At 42.0% G+C, this 21,287-nt stretch overlaps 1 protein-coding gene across 6 annotated transcripts in view; it reads left to right on the top strand.

Moving 5' to 3' along the window:
• LOC138935573 (nephrin) overlaps positions 1-21,287 on the top strand; it is a 357,081-nt gene that overhangs the window by 35,784 nt on the left and 300,010 nt on the right. For all 6 annotated transcript variants that reach the window (XM_070300241.1, XM_070300240.1, XM_070300245.1 and 3 more), the window contains exon 3: positions 2,021-2,091. The gene's annotated coding sequence lies outside the window, so the exon portion shown is untranslated. The remainder of the gene's footprint in view (positions 1-2,020; positions 2,092-21,287) is intronic.

Raw genomic sequence — 21,287 nt, forward strand, 5'->3', positions numbered from 1 at the left:
CGAGATAACGTATCTCTTTAGAAGTTGTCGAGATGATAAATCTTTACGAGGATAGAGGAAGGTACGAGCTAATGCGCATTCCAGCGGTCGCCTGTTCGCGAAATGTCCGTCCTTCAGTATTATTTACTGCGAAGATAATTCATCGCCAGACTTTGTTAATATAATAGCTTATTTGCATGATGTTTTTGGAAATGCGCCAAATGGCGCTTAGAGACTGGCTAAATTATCAAATTGATAAAGTCACACTTTTAATAACAAAATGTTAGATATTAAAAATTCAGAATATCACTAGGATTATTGATAGGAATCGTGTAATCGAGAATCAAAGAAACGGGATCAATGAAATTTTCCAATCAATATCGCATTCCCGTACAAGCCGTAGCATCTTTGATAAGTATGGCTTTAATTATATATGCAAGGAGCGTATTCTCTCTCTCTCTTTCTCTCCTTCCCATGCAATCTCGATTCGCCAAACTTTCTCTGTCGATCGTGGAATTGATTAACTTATAATTGCTATACGTGGCTGAAGGGTGAATACATGATCATCTCAAACGTGAGCGTTCTATTTCTCTCTTTCTCTCTCTGAAAACGTTGTACAAAAATATATAATTAAACGAAAAATGGACAGAGATTTTTTCATTTACAGAAATTTTAATGTAAATAGCAAAAAAAAGTGGTTAGAGTGAATTGTTTGATTTTTTGAAATTCATAATTTCAATCGAATAAGTTTAATTCTGCTATTGATGCTATTGATATAATTAGCGGACGTTTGAATTATATATCGTTTATATTATTTTAGGAGAGTTTATTTTATAATACGCGCGCTAACGTTTATGTACGTTATCCTTGGCTCGCAATCACTATATACGTAATTGCAACTAAAATAAAATATTGCACTGAAATAAAACTGTCTATCGACATTTCCTCTTTCAAAATTATCGTTGAATAACAATTTTGCGGGGATGGTCAGACCACCGCGCAGCGGTTGGCCCAGGATTGGTTAACTTTGAGTTAGATCTACGATGAGTTTAACCGGCGTCGGTTACACCGCGTTACATAGCGGGAGCGAGTTAGTTTCGGATTTAGTAACAAGTTAAGCATCATTTAATTTTAAATGTTAATAATCGCTTTGTATTATTCATCTGTATATAATTAAGATTGCGGTTTCAACGTCGGGATGGTGATTCCGATGTCGATTAAATAATTTAACGAATTTAACACGAACGCGATGTTATTTGTCAATTATTAATTATAAGATTCCGTGTCGTAATTTTGCATTCAAATTTTTTTTTACCCACTGCATTTAAAATTTTGGGAGATCTATGATTTTTCTTTACCCTTATAGATAAAAGAGATAACACGCACCTTACTGATAAAATATGGCTGGAGGAGGAAATTTGGATTCTTTCCTCCCTTTCTCCCTTACCTTATTATCCGTTTGATTACGAGTAGCACTCGTGGATCGCGACAGATCGCACAGTACCGGGCTCGTCGAATTACGGTTGGCCCGTCGCGCAAGGACGTACGTACGTCCTCTGTAATCAGCGACAGTAATCGATTCGGTTCATTGATTGTTGGCGAGACCGGCCGATTGGCCGATTTGGCGACTAATTAATTAATGGGTGCTTCGCCGTATTCATCTCTTCCGTATCGCGCCGACTACACCCATCATTCCATTCTATGAGCGATCAAGTACGCGGGGTGCGTTCAATTACGGGCGATGCTTTAATCACTATTCAAGGCTGATGCAGTTTCGATATCGCCTCGCGCGCCACTTTGTATCGTTCAGCGTGGATTCCATGTTTCGAGAAGCGCGTATTCGTCGATTTCGATACGGTCGACTCGGTTCGCGAAAATGGTAGACGTGTTTTCATCAAAGCTACCTATGTATGTATGCATGTTTGCGCTCTCGGTTCGCCCAACCATATATCTTTGTTTAACAGCGATGCATCCCTCTGCCTTTGATACAAAATTTTAGCACTGAAAGTAGCAATCGGATTTGATTTGCGTATATTTTCAGATTATCAGAGTATTCTTCTACGACCGGCGAGATTGGATGACGACCACGATAACAGGATGCGCAGCGATTCTGTGAGTGAATTAATTCATTTCTTGTATATCTGCATGAATATTTTTTTATTTACTTGCGATATCTATTTGTCGCGTAAGCGAAGCGATAGAATGATTCCGAATCGTTTCCGATTTATCATTTCTAGAAGTTAAAAACGATAATTATAGACAACGATAAATCTCTAATTTGCGTTGACTGACAACGCGCTAAATATCTCGACGCAAGAGAATTTTGATCTTTCCATTTTCGTATATTTTTTGTACATGTGTATATTGAAGACGGTATATATATTCCACTATACATCAGGGTTTATGCAAAGGCGACAGACTTCGTTACTTCGCGGTGGCTCATAATTAGGCCATCGAGCCTATTAAAAGTTAAGCGGGCTTGTTAAACACGCGCGACGCGACTATTTCTGGAACTAAGAGGCATGTACTTACATCGATCGACACGTGTTTCGTCCAAGCCGACGAAGTAATCATACGCTCAACTTACGCGCACTCGTTAAAAGATGATTAATATCGCCAAAAGAAGAAAATTGTTGTTTAAACTGTGTTCATTTTGCATGTGTATACTTATCTGGAGATGAGCCTGAAAGATTTTTCAATCTTGGGTGTTTTTTTTTTGTTTTTTAGATTATGTTTTTTGGGGAAGAACAGAAATATATATAATATTTTTTGTTCTCTTTTTGTTATTCTTTTAAAAATATTCCGTATATGATACATAACATACGTTCCTCTAATTATAAAAAATTATTTTATTTTAATTATAAAAAAATTTGTATAATTCTCTTCGGTTTTGTGAATAAAATATTAAAACATTAATTAATTAAAAAATATTCCTTACTAGACCAAACTAAGGTAATTTTGTACTGGCGCATATAAAATTAATCATTTATACAAGTGCTCATTTTGCAGAGCAACTTACAATTTCGAAGTAATTAAATTATCAAGTTTCTGATGCTAATTAATGAAGATTTTAACTTTCATTCACAACAGAGACTTATTTAAACATAATTTAAATTTCCACAATGTCGTAGCAGTAGATTGGAAAAATTAACGCATATCATTAAGCACAAACAGTTTATTTTACATTGTTGCGCGGACATATTCTGAAGCTAATAATTTTAAAGGCGAGAGAAAAGCCGAATGGTTATCAACGGCGTTCATAGAAAATTGGGAAAATTTTGTCGAGTCGGCGGGGGTGTTGTTGCTGTCAGCACGTCGCGGTCAAAGGTGCCACGTTTGCGGTAAAAGCCACGAATGCCCCGGTGTAAACTAAAGAGACAAAAATATATATATATATATATATATATATATAGAGAGAGAGAGAGAGAGAGAGAGAGAGAGAGATAAAAATGGAAAAAGAAACGGCCGTCGGTTGCGGCCGATTCGGTCGGCATTCGTAGCGATAGCCATTGGCGATAAGGATTTCATTGTCTCGCGACCGAATCGAAAAACCGTGCAAAACGCGAGCGCCAACGAGATTGGGAAAGGGATGAGGGGGAGGGAAACGGAACAGAGAGGAAGGAGAATCGGTACCGGGCGTGACGACAAAGCGATTAATGCTCGACGGATGCGAACTTTTCGGCGCTTCTCCGTGCGTGCGGATGCGAAAAATGTACAGCCCGCAAAGTGAACGGAAAGCGCGAGCGCCGTCAGTCTCAGATAAACGGCGTGTTCGGGCCATTTGCTGTCCGAGAACGTTTGTCAGAAACAATCCTAATTCGGGTACAGAGCGATGCGAAAAAATTGAAGAAGTATGAGATAGGTGTATATTAAGAATTGAAGAATTTATTTCGTAAATAAAGATTCAATAATGAGAGATTGTCTAATCTCGTCGTTGCTATACATATTAGCTTAAAATTTTTGCCCAAATTGATTTTGCATGGAGAATTTACTCTCACTCGATAGCCGTATCGAAACTTGTATTTTATATTTAATTAAATTCGTATAATATCTCGTTACAAGCTCTTACACCCGTTGATTCGCGATATTTTATAATCGGCTGCCGATCACGGCAATCGCTGGTGAGACGACGATTTAGGAGGCAGGAATTCTGCTGGATTTTAATTTATCCCAAGTGATTGAATCTCGAGATTGGAAATAATTATTCGAACACACGAAGGAGCGCGATTCGGTCGTAGGGACGACGTCGTCACGATGGTATCGCGACGGATAAAATATCGGCGCGCGTCATCGATCTCTCCCGCTTCTCACCAGTTTCCTCTTCGGCTCGCAATTTCCGACAAGCTGCAACACAGCCGCTAACCGGATCAATTTTTCATTCAAAGACAAATTGGGGACAGGGACGCGAACCCCGGTAGCCGATCGCCTTGCGTGACAGCGGCTTGAAAAGCGCGACAAGGCGTGAACTCGGTTTAGTACGCTTAGCGGATGCGAGCGTGAATTGTTGTTGGATTCCAGGGTCTGAAAGCAGCTGATCGGGATAATGGTTGACACTTTCCAATTTTTATTCTTATCCCTACGTGGTACCGTTTGCAAAAAAAATTTCTAAACCAATTCGTTGAATAACGATCGATTGCGATTCTCGGGGATAGTCTTCTCAAACGATAAAATTAATTTTTTAATTTTTTGACCAACAAAATATACATATGACATTTAATCGTTTTTTCATGATTTTATGATAAATATTGACATTGTAATTAGACTTATCGTTCATACGACGATTATCTCGTACAGTAACGATTCTTTATGACTTATTATTAATGATACTTACAGTCGCGTATCTACAAGAGCCGTAGATAATTTAATGAAATGTAAAGTAGCGGATGATGGATGCACATTACGTTATTCATAGAGTTGGAAAGAGCAGATTAATTGTGAAATAGAAATAGTTCTCGTCGATTGTTTGAAGCATTTTTTTATACCAACGAAAAATATACGAGAGAATAAGTACAATTAATATCTTACTTTTTTCCCCGTGACATCGCGCGATACGGCCGTTTCTCTGGAAAACTTGTAATCGATGAGAAGGCAAAGGGAAGGGAACGCAAACGCGAAGGACGGAGGTGCAACGGGCCTCTCGGTAACTTGGAAGCCATATTAATAGTTGGCACTTAAGAGTTTCATTAAGTCGCGACCGCTCGATCACTGCCTACCGCCGCTCTCTCGCGGCAACTTTCAGGCCCTATAACCGCCATCTCTGCTTTGCAGACTACCCTCCACACCCTCTCTTTAAGCTAAAGTTACTTCTAACACGAAGTATAGAAGTCGCGTACATAAACCGGTTCCCTCAATTCCGATGTATTATACATTTTTCATGTTGCTAATTGCGAGTTAACGGGACTAATGGGTGAATATTTTTTGTTGTATCTTGATTTTTTTGGATAGCATATATGATAAGAATAATAATATATCGGATCTCGTTAATAATCATCTTTAATCATCGAAATTTATATCTTTATATAAGAAGATAATTAAATTATGTGAGGCAAGAAAGGTAATTCCGTTAATTAAGATGTGTAGTAAAGAAGATAACTTCAATCTTGCCAGTTCGTCCAGTCGTAAGCTTAACGTTCCGTGATAATAATTAGTATTAACGTCGTATAATCCTGTTTAAATGAAGTTTTCGTTAGTATGTACTAACATCGCGCAGCATTTGTCAGCGTGCGCGAGCGCGACAGGCAATAAATGTCCGTAAATAAATGTCAGCGTTGAAGTATCACGTAACGTGAACAATATTTATCGCATGAAAATATTGCGAGGGATATAAACTTCTGCGTTAAAATCGGAGTTTGTCGTAGTATCGCTAGTACGTCTACGAATTTTAAAATTTTTTTTCTTCCCTAGCTTACAATTAGACTTGTAAACTATATATTCATAATTTTACACATATCTATAATTTTTCTATATTTATTATTAAATATTATATATTTGAATATATTGCACCACGTATAGTATAGAATAAATTTCATATCCTTTTTTCGATATAAAAATATAAAAAATATTTTTACGGAAATTCGACGAAATTTCTTATCATATTAATTCCGTACATCGCAAAAGATATTGTGCCCTTCTCGAGTAAGTAAATCTGATTACGTAACTTTTTCGTTGAAAGTAAACCGTTGCCGTACAAGTAGTATAATTGGTACGCGAGTAAAGACATTAGAAGAGACTCGCTGTGTTCGTAAAGTTCTCTTTTTATCGAGGATAAAATAATCGTTCTCTTTCTCCGCTGGACGAAACGAGGCTGAAATGCGCGCGTATAGGGATGTGTAATCGACGTTTATAAAGTCGGGATATACTCGACTCGAAAGTCATTAGATTCGAATTCTTTTACGCGCGAGAGGAGCAATTTACTTTATCATTTACGTGCACTTAACACGCTTGTAAAAAATATCTTACCGACAATTAACCAGGCGGTTGCGAGCGAACGGAAGTCCTAGTGGACTTTATAAGCGTATAATTAGCGCTTCTTGCGCACTTAGCGGAATTATCCGTCGTGCTCGTGTTCGCGGACGAATATATATTTCTCATTTCACGAGCGGAGGAGTCCCCGTCGTCGTCGTTCCGTAAAGTATACAGGTTTGTCAGCGCAAACAATCGCTAATCTCGCCCAAGGTGAAAGCGCGGGACGCGCGAGAATGGACCCCGGACTATAAACTCCCGTGGTGCATTTGCAGCACGCGCATCCCCTTCTGCACTAGTAACGTAACCTTCTCGCAGCCACCACCGTTATCACCACACCATCACCACCGTCTCCTCCACCACCGTGAGAATTTATGACCCTCCGTACGCCAGTGATTGAGATGGGCGTATTTAATGGCGCGACTGTCCGCGCCGACGATCTATGCGAACCGATCCTCGCGGCTGCACCTCCTCCCTTTCCTTTATTTTGCCTCTTCTTTCTCTCTTGTCCATCTCTCTTTTTCTCTCCGCTTTCTTCTTTCCCGCGCCTGTGACTGATCGAAAAAAAAAAAAAAAAAAAACAGAGGTGGAGAGCGGCGCCGGAAAGAACGCCAGCTTGATTTACAATTAGACTACCTACTCGGTAAATAAAGGCAAGTTATCGCGCGTAGGAGGAAAAAGTTATCGAATGGCGTGGGTTGGTCATCGAGACATCTCGGGCGATCCTGCTGCTGTTGATTTCGCAGAGCTACTTTAGCGATGGCAATGCAACGCTCCCGAAATGAGCGACGTTTGAGAGATAAAGGGAGACAAGAATAAGACGAATACACAGATCCGACGATATTGCTTCGCGCTCTATTGTTGTTTCGTGCATGTATTTCGTCGAGATACGCACATGGTGTAGAGTAAATTCGCATTTGTTCGGCTCCGATAATGCATACAAATCGTATTCGCGATGACCCGCGTCGTGGCTTTCCAGCTTTCGCGGCTGCTTTCCGCTTCGTTCGCGTCATCAATAATCGAACAAATCGAATCACCGACAGTTTTCGACCATCCGCGGTAACACGTCGCGAATATTCGTTGTAAAAAAAAAAGGCACGTATAATTCGCGCAAACCGTAATGGTTACGTGCAAGGGACAACAATGTTACCGCAGAATTTCGTAATGCTACACAAGGAACGTGCAATTTGCCGCGATAACAGTTGTTCGGCGTGTAGCTTTCAGCGGGGCGGCCCGTGGGCGCAACAGAATCTGGCCAGGCATGCATGACAGTATTGTCTTGCGGTAACGAAATTTCATTATTCGTGTGGGTTGCCGTGTGCACACACGTTCCGCAACGTCGCTTTGTGCCGCGCGAAACAAAGATAACGCTGATGTCCGCTGTCCGCAGTCTCATCTATAGGAGTAATCGCAAATAAAGTTGGCAGAGCGAGAGAATAATGAGCCGCGAGCTAAAGGGTAGATGAATCAAATGTTTTCCGTTGCAACGCGATACATCTTCCGGATAAAGTTGATGTCCGATAACAATGGAAACTATAAGCCTTTGTTGCTTAAAATTAAATTATGTGTATGTAAGTGTTAGCATTATATATCTTCCTCTGGAATACACACGTGTAGATACTAGTTAATAAATGGCAAGGAAATAGTTTTGAATTTGCTTCAATCTAGATTGAATTGGCAATTTTGTAATTTTGAGATAATTTTTTAAGTTTTATTCTCTCTTGCAATATTTAGAAGTATATTAATTTTTTTTTCGACATATGCAAGTTGTAAAAATTTCTTTTTATTTATGTGCTTTCTTTCTCTCTCTTTTTTTTTTCTCCTATTACGTGAACTTTTATGGAATTTTTAAGACGTTGGATAAATTTCTCGTGAGCGACTCTATCTACGCGATAGATCTTTGCATATTTATTTGAGCGTAGTAATAGATTGTGCAATGCGAAGATCGTTTTCGCCGCGAAATTAAAATCTATGGCGGATTCAGACGTGAAAACAATCGGAACGTAAATTCGAAATGGCGAAGCTCGATCGTGACAATAAGGTTTAACGCAATCGTTATCGTGCAAGGTAATCGCACAGGTTCCTTAATTGGCCGATTCTTCGTATGAGGATCCGTGGGAGGTCATGGCAACATAATTCGTCTCGAGTGGCCCGTCAAAGGGCAAGCGTCGCCGTTATTCGCGACTGTCACTTTGCCCGATCCGAACCCGAATACCACTTCTCCGATATCCCCGACGTGTCCTTTTATCTCCTTTCTCTCTCTTCCTCTCGTGGCTTGATGGCAAATAGAATATCTCGTTATATACGAACGTACCAGCGAAATAGCTGGAGAGATGTAATCGTCTAGCGACCTATATCCAATTAATTGGTCTTTTATTGTCTTCGCGCAGTTGATATGATTTGTGTTGTATTATATCGCGTCGCCGCGTATACACACACACACACACGCGCGCGCGCATTGAAAGGTGGAGAGGGATGCACATTGATACCATAGATTTCTATATTATATCATTGGCTAGCTAGACACTGCTGTACAGGAAATTAATAGCGGGTATGGTACCGCGCGTTGTACCATTTGTAACAGCAGGAATTTACTTGGAATATATCATCAAGTTTATGCTGCGTTCAGTTGTGACAACGATACGGCGATGTGACATGCAATGTGTAATTTCAATTAATTTATCATCGTATCTCCGTATTTTTGAGCACGATCTTTCAACGCTGAATTTTCCAACAAGGACGTTGCCTGAAATTTATTCCCGATGGTTACGGCGATGGAGAATCAATCGCGCCAAACGGATTTCATCCTTATCGGCGAATCGGTGTCACTTTCGTGCAGGTCGCAATCCGCGGTTCTTGCGTCGCGGCAAACGGGAGGAATGTTGAATGTATGTGTGCGCGACGCTACCGCAACATTCCCGATATTACTATTTAGTCACGAAGCCGCAAACCCGAACGATCCTTCAAAGCGCCCGGCGTAAGTTATTGGCTATAGCGTTGTTCGCGGCGGTGTCTGGCATTACGGTATTTTGCGCATACTATCGGATTACGCACGTCGTGTCCTATCGCAGCCTCGTCCTCGACGATTCCCGCCGCTAAATCGATTTCTTCAGGATCGTCTAGAGGACATAGGGGCAAGAGAACGCCGGAAATTTGATCTTATTCGGTTATTGATCGAAAGCCGCCGGTCCCGATGCTCGCGACAAAGGATCTCGGAGAGAGAACGCGGGGGGCGAGCTCTTATAATTTATAAAACTCTCCAGTTGTGTAAGGTAGAGAGCGTAGGAAAGATGTAAGAGCTAGAGTAGAGTGTAAAAAAGAATGAGAAATTCGCACATCTCAACTGACAGACGTTACGGTCCTTCCCATAAATAGCAATTGAAGTTAACTGAGATTTCGCTGATTCTTTTGCTTCCCAGAGATGATACTTGAAGACTTGAATTCGGGCTGCTTGCCTTCCCTAACGAAAGGGAATAGAACGAGCGAAACCCGCTAACTCATCGGATTGAAACGTGTCTCTTTTTTTTCTCTATCGCCTTTCGCGCATTCGCGTCATTAAAGGCGCGAGTTGCGGACAGTCTTGCGATGAAGGTCTTACATACGGCCAGGATGGTTTTCTCAATGACTCATAAATCATTGTCCGAGACTTTGGCCGGTGCGCGTCGTTATTTCCACGAAGAGTTCGCGGGGGAGCGGACGCGGGATGCCGATAAGGTATCGATAACTCGAATTTCTCGGTTATAAATCGATCCCCGGTTCAAGAGACGATGTGATGTACGAAGAGTTTAAGAGCATCGGACGTTATTGGAATTTACTGGCCCGAAAATTGGGACGCGCTAAGCCCCCCCGGAATTACGTGTTCCTTCCCGATCTTCCTTTCCTTGCTTCCTATCTCCTTGCAACCCATCTCCGCTAAACTGCCATTCTACATCTATTCTCTCCGCCCTTCTTCTTGTCTTTTTCATGCCACATGCCACGTTGCTCGTCGGTCCGAATCCATCTGTCTCTTCCTCGGCTGTCCGACGCCTGTATACAGGGTGTTATCTCGACGAGAGCAACGAGCACGGATATATTAGGGAATACTCTAAAAAAAATAAATGATAGCTTGATGACGGCAGAATATCCTTATTAATAAATGCAAAGGTTAAAGACTTTATTCAATGAAAAAAGCTTTTCAGTCAATTTAAAAAAAAAAAAAAAAAAAAAAAAAAATATCTTAAGAAAAATTTTAAAATTCAGCTTTAACATAAAAATGATCAGTTTGCTATAAATGGTGGCTTTTTACAAAATTGTCACTAAAAGAAAATTGAAATTTTTTTTGTAGATATAGATATAGTGCTCTTCTAGGACACCGTATGTAACTATGAGGACCACCTGATGCCGGGGTCGACGAGGGTAATTCGGAACGTTCCGTGTGCTCCGTTCGAGTTACCCCTTCTCTCTGTTTCCGAGCGTTTGCTGGTTTTTCGTATTCTACGTTGAAATCGAAAGCGCGAAATAAGATGCCTTCTACGTTACGTTACGTCTTTGGGAGAGGATTGCCAGGGATAGTCCAGACATAGCCGGGGCTTACGGTGACAGAACGAGCGCACGCGGTCGATCCACACGCGACAGTGCAAAATGAAATTGTACGGTAAACAAGATCGCAAGTCCGCGCATTTCCGTAACACGAAGGGCGAAACGGATGTCGCGAAAGCGCGTGCGCGATGTCTGATTTCCAGCGCGTCGACGACGCGTCGCAATTTCGGAAGAGCGCGACGCCGGTAATCTTTCTTCTCTCTCTCTCTCTCTCTCTCTCTCTCTCTCTCTCTCTCTCTCCCCTTCGTCTCTCTACACGTCCATGCGCTGATATATATCCACGAGGGATATGTATATCGCAGTAATGTACTGCATATGTTATTACTGCACCATATTATTACGCGCGCGGGCGTGCTTTATTAAATCTTGTTACGCGGCAAAGCCGCAAACTACTACAGCGTTATAATTCAATTTCAGGTAAAAGCAAATCCATTAGACCGGCCGGCCGGGCTTAACATACATACATGCCGCTTGCTGCCGAAATGAAAACGTTGGCGGATTCAACGTTATCCGCCTGTCCCCGTCGAAGGGTAATTACATATTGCTCTCGCTGCTTATAAACAGTTTATTCCCGCGCGCCGATGTTTAACATGATGTTGGACATGTGTAGCAGCATCGCGGCGATATCAATGTCACGCTTGATGTTGTTACCTTATGCTTGATTTGCGTTAGGCTTAATACGCGCGATTGGCATAGTAGTAATTTTGTAGTAATCGGGACTCGATCGCTATTGAAATGGTTCGCGATCCTAGCGTTCGCGAAATTAATACAGTACAATGGCGAAACTATATGAAAGTCGGAATCCAACGTCGCGGATCCTTTTCTTTTTCAGCTTTGCCTTTAAAATTCTCCGCTTTTACGTAACGAGGTGCGCGCGCGAGTTAATTCGATGCGTATATCACATGCGGCGATGATTCGCCATTCAGCACCCATACCATGGAATTGGCGAGAAAAGGCAAAAAATGATACGATAAACGCATTCGAATGCGAGCTCCGGACTCGCGCATCACGAATTAGAATAATTACATGCAATTGCAATGGCGTCGGACTCGCATGTCTGACCCCTGACCTAGGCGACGAGTGAATGTAGAGTGATGAAAAAGATAGATTACTAAACGAAACATGTAGGCAAGAGGAGACAGTAACAACAAAGTGATGCTTAATACGAAAAGAATTAATCTAAAAGATATATATGGTATATATATGTATTTACAAATTTTTAAAAAATTTTTATTTTTATTTGGAAAATGATAAAAAAAATGGTATTATTTTTACTTAGTGAGTCAATATAAAAAAAAAAATGTATTGATTAATACACGTGTATATAAATATATCGACGATTAAAATTTCTTATTTCTCGGTGATGATATCACATGCAAGTTTTATAAAACGGTTTTTTTTTTATAAAGATACCGTTAATAAAATGTCAAAATGTGACTGGCGCAGTTACAAAGTATATGATTTTCTATCATAAGGTATCTCGAGGTAAAGAGATTGAATGTCGGATGTTATCTTACGAATATACAAATTCACAACGTATGCGCGCGTAGAGAAACAGTTCTTCACCATTTTCTCCCTCTTTCTCTTTCTCTTTGACATCCCGAATAAATCCTTTGTGCCGTCTGTTCGTTTTCAGGACGGAGAAACTTTCAGAATTATTTTCGAGCTATGCGCGCGCGAATCGCGTTTGAAGGTAGAGCGTTTTGGGATCTTCGCCGACCTTTGTATCTCCGCCGTTCGTTTTCCTCGCTCGGGTCTATTAGACGGAGGATAGAATTTAAGCGAGTGGTGGGATAGGTTTTCCGGACTTTTACGAGAGTTTTTTCTTTACGGTTTCGTTAAGCTGCCGGCCAGCCGGCCAGCCGGCGAACTGCGCTCTTCTCTAAATGAAATATTTTACATTCGCGCCATCGTGGCTGGCTTCTCGTATGTTCTGAGTCATTATCCGTCTCGTTTCTCTCGTCTGGCAGACGACTTTGCGATAGGAATTATTTGTCAATGACCGCTGCTTCAAACGTCGTCGTGATGTAATTTTTATGATAATCGTTGGAATAAATCGAATGCGTCAAAATTTCTGTCGATCTTTACATAGGATATTGTTAGATCAATATTAAATATTTTTTGGATTATAAATTTGATTTGACATTATTTGAAAGAAATTTAATTTTTATATACTCATATTTTAATCTATAAACTTACATATTAATATAAAAATTGTTAATTCAACAAGTATATGGTATACAATCTGTCATTTTGGTAAATCTATTTATCGATAATCCATCCTTCTTACTCGGATGCGTCTTATATGCCTGATTGATATGCGAAATCACATGTATATAACATGGTACGGAATGCGGATGATTATATTGGTCGTCTTGTCGATAAGGACGTCCCACATCCTATTCTCCCTTTGTTCGCTCTCCCGTTTGTGCCGACCGAAGGGCTTACATGTTTCCACTACCAGTGCGGTTTCTCTTGTTGGAAGCGTCGAGGTCCAGGGACCTATATATACGTATATCTATATATACATGTGTGTATGTAGCATACGTACGGCACATACAAAGTGTGCGCGAGAACGCCGGAAGGGCTGGGAGACATATAATTAGGGAGGACGGGAGGAGGCGGGTGGCACGCGACGCCGAGAATTATCCACAATTATCGCGTGCCTACGCCATCCACCGTGTCGTTGTTGGTAGTGGTGATGACGATGGTTCTTGTCTCCTTTCACGACGAAGCCTGGGCGAATTTAAAAATACGATAATCGACGCGATAGGTCAGCGTCGATGTGTGTTCGGACTTGCCGCGTCTCCTTCCCTCCCGTCCCATTGTTCAGACTCTCGACCCGATATTTTTCTACGCGACGATGGGGATCGACGATGGGGATCGACGATGTATGCGCAGAGTAAATGACATTTTTCAATGCCCCGGCGTTTCATTAGTCCCTCGCTTCTCCCCCATTCCCCGCGCACGGTAGATCGGCGGAATGTTTTTGACGTATCGCCGTCGTCGTCATTCCCGTCCTCGTCCTCGTCCTCGTCCTCGTCCTCGTCCTCGTCCTCGTCGTCGTCGTCGATCTCGTTCCGCGTCCGCGTAAGTATCAATTATCCGGACGAGGCATCTTTATTAACCGCCCGTTTTTATTACCGTTCGATAGATTCATCCGTCGGTCGCGCGTGCAATTTAAATTTGACTTTGCCACGTCGATGATGATCGCGTTCATTAAAATCTTTTTGTCGTTCGCCGATATACGGTAATATTATCCGACCGGTAACGTTAATGTCGTGGTATACAAGCCGGCATTGATGAGGACGAGATAAGGACTCGAATCACTCACTCTTTCTCTCTCTCTCCCCCCCCCCCCCTCGTACAAGCGTCAGTTCCGGGTCGGGGGGGGGGAGAACTTTAAAGATTATCGGCATCTCGTGAATGAGCACTACTTCACCATGATTTCTCTCGGGATGTACTTACGCAGCCGCTGTACTTCGCGACCGCGAAGTATCCGCACATGCGGCGAGCGCGCTGAGAGCGCGGGAACACTAAAGTGAGTTCTGCTCTCTACGGCTTACTTAGATCGCGGAACCGTCAGGAAATTAGAAAGCAAAATCTAAGAACGCATCGATCTCGGCGATGCGATCTTGAATTTAAAAATCGCGTGTAACAACGATACGTAAAGATGTGCCTGATGTGAAACATGAATTTCCAATTTTTTTCTTAACAAATGTTAATTAACTTTTATACTCTATAGAAAGATTGCGTCAAATATTCTTTTATAAAAAGAGATCTAGAATTGATTTTTATAAAATTAGAGCTATTATGTTATATAGAAGTATTATCCTCACATAAAAAAAAATTTATTGCTTCTGAAGATTTTACTTCATGATTGTACGCTATAAAAAATTACTCTTTTCCTACTCGGAAAAATGGTATGTATCAAAAAATTTGTTTTTATAATTAAACATTATAAATTAATAGAGCCATTCTCGTTTGTCGCCACTCGGCGTAGGGTTATTCCGCTTTGCCTGGCAGCTCGGACGATGAATCGACTCGCTCAAATCGGTAGGTTTATCCCGCCGATACATTATTCGGGGAAAATAGGAGTGGTTGGGAGATTCAGGAGTGCGGATAGAGGTTTCACCGAATTAATCTCTCGCCCCTTCCTTCTATCGCCTACTTCTCTCTCCTCCGCTTCCGTCTGTCCTTCGTCGTCCATTATGCAAGCTCGATCGTCAAGAAGGAGTTTTAGCTCATGTGGATACCGCAACAGAAGGAGGGAACGGAGAACGTTTTGACTTGGAGAAACGCGGAAACGCGAAATCCTTGACGGAGTACGACGACGACGACGACGACACAAGCGCGGGCTGGTAGAAACGGGAAATGGATGCAGCAGGTATAGAATCTTTGGGGGTGCGCCGAGCAGCCTCGGGGCTTGCTTAACGAGTAAAGTCGCTCGTCCCGAACCTACCTACCGATCCTGTCGTGCTTTCCTTCGTCCTCCACCCTCTCGTAGATCTCGCTGTTCGCCGCGCGAGTAACTTTGAGACGAACTAACTAACTAGGTAACTCGCGATAATCTCGTTGCGTGTCCCTTTTAATAAGGCCGTACGCGCGACGCAGGAGAAATTCGCCTTTATGTCCGCCTTGTTTCCGGATTCGACGAGCAGACGGATGGTTTTTTTCGTTGTACTATCGAGGAACGTCGTTCGATCGTCTTTATGAGGAAATAATATCGAGAGACGATATCACGAGAGACGAAGAGAGGATGAACGCTTTACACGTACCTTACAAGGCGAGGATGGATGATTCTTCGGAATTTGAAGCTAATAATTCTGCCGAGGAAACTGCCAACAAAAACATAATCAAAACAGAGGAAAAGAATTCGGAAAATATTTTTCGGGGTAAAAAAATTTAAAAACTATTAGGTGACAAATATTATTTTTTCAAAAGAAATTATTCTTCAATTTTATTATTATTATTAGAATATTTATATATACATATACTCGCCTTTGTGTTTTTTTCGCTTATTTTTTATCGCTTATCGCGATAAAGTAGCGTATAATCACCCTCGTTGGAACAACAGCGGATTTATTAATCTGTTAATGCTCTCGCGAATTACATGGTGGTAATGTCGTAAGATATTCGTGCCATGTGAATATCGGGAAAGTAATTATACCGTTAAACTTATGGTCATCGCCCTACAACAAATGCCGGAGTGCAATAGAATCTAGAGAAGCTCGTAAACGCGGACAAGTTGTTCCTCGTTACTCGGCCTATAAAGCAGGCGAAACGACATCAACTCGAGCTAACGGTCGTCCGACTCGCAATAATTCAGGACGTACGTTTTCCAGTCTTTCTCTCTCTTAATAAAACCTGCACTGCAAATTATATAAAATGTCGGTGTCGTCGATTCGGGCAATTTCTCAAGCTTTTTTCTACATCTCGCAACGATTCATAGAACGCAAGGTAAACGCGAGTTGTAGTTATAATATTTAATATGCCGTAAGCTAAGAGAACATATCAAGGAGTGAAAGATTTTGTTTTGTGAAACTTTATATAATTTTTTCTCACCTTTCCATATCAAACACAGAGCAAACGGAAGAGCTTAATTTAGTTTAAAGAAAACTGGAAGAAAAAATAAATATTTTAGTGTCTTATATAGATAAATAATTAAATTTTTCCCATTTTTAACAATTAATTTTTCCTACATCCTGATGTTACAACGCGATATCACGTGCATTCCGATAGAGATACACTAGAGAAGAGAGAGAAGAGACGAAAGAATAGTTAAGGGAGGGGGGACGCATGTCGCGGTAACGAACATTAAGAACGAGAGAGAGAGACCGGGAAGGGTGGCGAGGAGGATAAGCGAACGAGACAGAGGGTAGGCGGATACAGACACGCTTCGATAAACTCGTTTGCCGAATGTACCCGCGGATGTCGAGCAGTACGGGAGAGGCCAACTCTGACTCCCGCAATTGGTTCGTATCTTCGCACCCGCCTGCGGCGGCACCGGATCCACCGGAGCCACTCTCGTTCACCACTTATCCTCGTCGTTGTCGTCGTCGTCGTCGTCGTTGGCGTACGTACGTACACATCGTATGTATATATATATATACGAGTCGAAGGTCGGCACGTAACGGGTAAGGGCATACGCTGGCCGCTAGCTACGAGAGCGAGAGGGCGATGAATTATCGCGCGTCCGGAGTCGAAAGTTCTCAATTCCCATTAAGCGGAGCAGCCGGCCAGAAACCGATAGGTTAGTTGGGAGAATCTGCTGGGAATCTCCGGTGTTCCTGAGAGCGCCGACCAACCCCCTCTCTCTCTCTCTCTCTCTCTCGTCCGGGTACTGACTACACACGGTGGTAGATGAGAAACACAGCGGCAAGCCGGCACCGATCCTGTAGAATCTCGCCGTCTATCGCAGCACTTCGATGATCGTTTATATAATACTACCCCGCCCCCCCCCCCGTATATATATATATATATATGTGTGTGTGTGTGTGTGAGTGTATGTATGTATATCGCGAAACGATAATGTCACATCGACAAAACACGAAACATCCACCTTAAGCGTCCGCGTTCTCGCTTTATTTTTTAACTTTTCTTTCCTAACTTTAACTTTTTCTTTCCCAAACTGTCAAAATTCGCATGATTTGACAGTTGCAAATAACACGAATGAAGCAAGTCGTAGCGCCCAAGCGAGACAGCCAATCAGTATCGCGGAAAAGAGGCTTCGACGCTTCGATATATTCGAGTTCGAGGTTTCATGGCTTTTTTAGAAAGGGACAATCGTACGGTTGTTTCGACTCGTCACTCGATTATAAGCCGGTCGGGTACGTCCGATAATAGGAAATATTTTCGAGTAATGGATAGACCGTAGTATTCGTTGTCTACTGATCTTATGACCCTTTAACCATCACAAATGTTGCAGAAACGATCTGAATTCAAAATGAGTTACCATGAGTATTTAACGCTATCTATCTTATATAAGAAATGGCAATATAGTAGTAAATATTAGAAACTGTCCCGTTGTACGTGCCCATTATATCAGGGGATTCATCGGTCGCGACATTCGCTGCCTGCAACTTAGCAGGAGTGATTGGGCTGTCCGAAGTTTCGGAGTTACTGCGACTCCGGTGCTTGAGTGTAAAACCGAGGGAGGAGTTTGCCGTGGGATTGAAATCAACGACTAGAAAACATAAGCCACTATATGATGTATATTATAATTGTTATTACGCGCTTAAGTAAGTTATCATTAATCGCGTTACATCTCGTGCGCTTCAAATTACTTAATTTTTTGTACGTCAGATAAATGTCGATTGAAAAAAAATTTAATACGTATGTATCTTTCGAGTATAGATAGAGAATGAAATGGCGAATTGATCTCATTTAACAAGCGGATAAAGAGCGTCAAAGTATTTTTTATGCAACCTAATTTAACGCTGACTCGTTGGTTTTGACAGCTGCTTTAATTATGCAGGCGAAAGACGGATTCACGTTTTACGAACTTCTGAAACAATGCACCGCGGGGTGATGAGTCGGAAGCATCGCGAAATCAGTACGAGCCCCGAAATCTCGTCTTACGTTACACCGTGTTCGCAGGAGAATATTCATTAATGTTGTATGCTACAGAGCGTACTCTCTGTCGGGCTGTGCAAACTTAAACATTTGTAGTAGCATCCGTAAGAGAGAATATTATAAATATGCATCTCGCGTACTATCGTGAATTATCGCGCATCAGCCGCGGCATCCGCGGTGTATTTGAATGATATTGAAATCAACGAGCGGGAAAACAAATCTCGGGAGCGGCTCGGTTCCGGAGAAAAAGCAGCGGACACGGAACTGGCCAGCGTTGAAAAAAAAAAAGAAATCACGCGGAGAAAATTACGCGCTTTTGCGAGCCTCGTACGCACCTCGCGAGACGCAGGTAAAGGAAGGGTGTAAAGAAATTGGACGGACGGTTGATGCTCGCAAGCGAGTGTTTGCGTTGCAATGATTTAACGGCACGTATTTTTACGGAGAGAGCAACGTTACGTGCGGGCAAAATTTACTCTCGAGTCTTACGCACAATTTGTGTCGGGCTAGAATTTAAAAGGCAAGAGAAAGTAAATTTCGAATTTTTGTAATTTGACTTTTGGAGCGATACCGTCCGAAGCGCGATTCTATGGTTTTTCGAAGGATAATTTCTAATTTAAATTCCTGGTCAGTATAAAACAGAACTTTTTCATGCATAATATCACTCCTGGGATTACCGTGGTGGTAATCCTGTCGTAAATTTTCTCGCGAATTATAGACCGTGTAAAAGGGATTTAACATTTCGATACCGCTACTCTCCCCTCTCTTCCCTCCCTCCCTCCCGACTCCCGATCGATGCACGAGGGTGGGATATCATATTTTTCCTGCTTGTCCGACAAATGTATGATGCAGTTGAACATTGTTTTGTGTAATTCCAATATTGGCGATTATAGGATTCAAAATTGTTACATGGTATTATGAAAATTTTCACACCCATCTAGAAGGAATAGAGTCAAGATTTTTTTTCGAGCGTTACGTAATATACTAATAATCTCTACATACGTAAATTATGCTAGAGATTGTGTATGGCGAGCGCAACGCGGAATATTAAAATTAAAGCGCGCACGCGTGTTTTTACAGACACTGTTAATGTTTATGTCCCATTCGTTGCCCCGACCCGATTAAGCTGCACAGAGTGTGTCTCCGGCCTGGCGCTAGTTTAGCCTGTGTAAACTTCAGTTAGAGTTCGTACTTGCGTCCGTGAATACCGAGTCACACCTTACCGCATGAATACGAAATGCCGTAATCTTATGCGAGGGAATACCGCGGCAAGATTGCGCGGGGGGTACGCAACCACTATAAAATCGTCGTCCCGTACGCAGACAAGTTGGGCTTCCGATCTTCCTCTAATCTCGAGAGTTTCGCAATCAGTCGGACGATAGTTTCGCGATCGATTTTTATTCCGGGCGTAACATTTTGTATCATTCCCTTATCGTATCTCTTCGTGCTACTGAATATACAAAGTGCACGGATCTTTCTTGCCAACAGCCGGATAATAATCTTTGTTATTCACGATTAAAGAGAGTAATCATAATTACAAGGGAATCGATGGATTTTTCAGAATCGACACAATTGGCTTGTTATCGTTGAACGGTTTATAATTAAACATAAAATAATCATGACAATAAGGAAATATCTCAACAGGATAGACTCGTGTCGCGTTGATTATAAAATTGATTATAACGTTCGATCGTACTTTTCCGAGAATTGGGAACGTGCGGAATTTTCTCTACCGCGGTATCGGCTTTGAAATCTCTGTCATTAGGAAGCGCAGGAAGTACAAGTTTGAAAGCCGGGCGCTTGAGATATTTCCATGCTACGAGAGTTGGTCGCTCGCGAAAGATGGAATCCGCGCGCTTTTAAATTTTCCTTACATTTGTCATGCTTCGGACGTACTAACTGCTACGAAAAGTTAAGAATCTCGAAAGAGAGAAAGAGAGGGGGGAAAGAGAGGGAGAAGCGAAATTCTCCCGACAAAATTATATTCCTCGCTCGTATAAATTCAACAAGCGGCGGGAGATTAAAACGGTTCGGCGTTGACCGGCGCGGATCTCGAGGAACATTGTTCGCATAAAAATCGCGCGACTATGAGCTTCGGAAATTCGCATCTCCGGTTGCGAAGCTTCGTGCGCGCTGCGGAGGTAGCTTCGCTTTTGTAGCTTCGCGTATGTATATACATACATACGAAGCGTGTGAGGAACGAAGCGAAACAGTCGAGCCAATGAATGGCGGGTGATAAATTTATCGTCGGCGTCGTAACGCGCGAAACGAACGACGTTATTTCACGGGATAACTCTCGTCGCGTCCCTTTATTATTTGTGGTTTAAGCGTACGAGCGTACGTCCATAAACTATATACAGGATATCTCGAGGTATGGCCGATATATATATATGCTATATAATGGTAAATATTGAAGGGAAGATTAAAAGGAATGTTTAGTTGGCTCAATATCGAGATATTGGGTTTTCGTGCCGTGCAGTATTAAGTATTGTTCATGGCCTTACGATATAATCGATCTCTCGGTGTACTCGCCGTCGAACGAGCATTTAAGCAATTTGCGGAGTTAACGAACTCGTCGACTTTCCCTTCGCGATTCCAATGAGCGATTATCCTCCACTATTCGATGGAACGTAGGAAAGATTCGCGACTCAATCACCGGCGCGCCGGGAAGACGGTGGTGGTGGTGGAGAAAAAAA

Source organism: Polyergus mexicanus, unplaced genomic scaffold, assembly GCF_030449975.1.
Source record: "Polyergus mexicanus isolate NDT 795.1 unplaced genomic scaffold, iyPolMexi1.0 SCAF_8, whole genome shotgun sequence".
Lineage (NCBI taxonomy): Eukaryota > Metazoa > Arthropoda > Insecta > Hymenoptera > Formicidae > Polyergus > Polyergus mexicanus.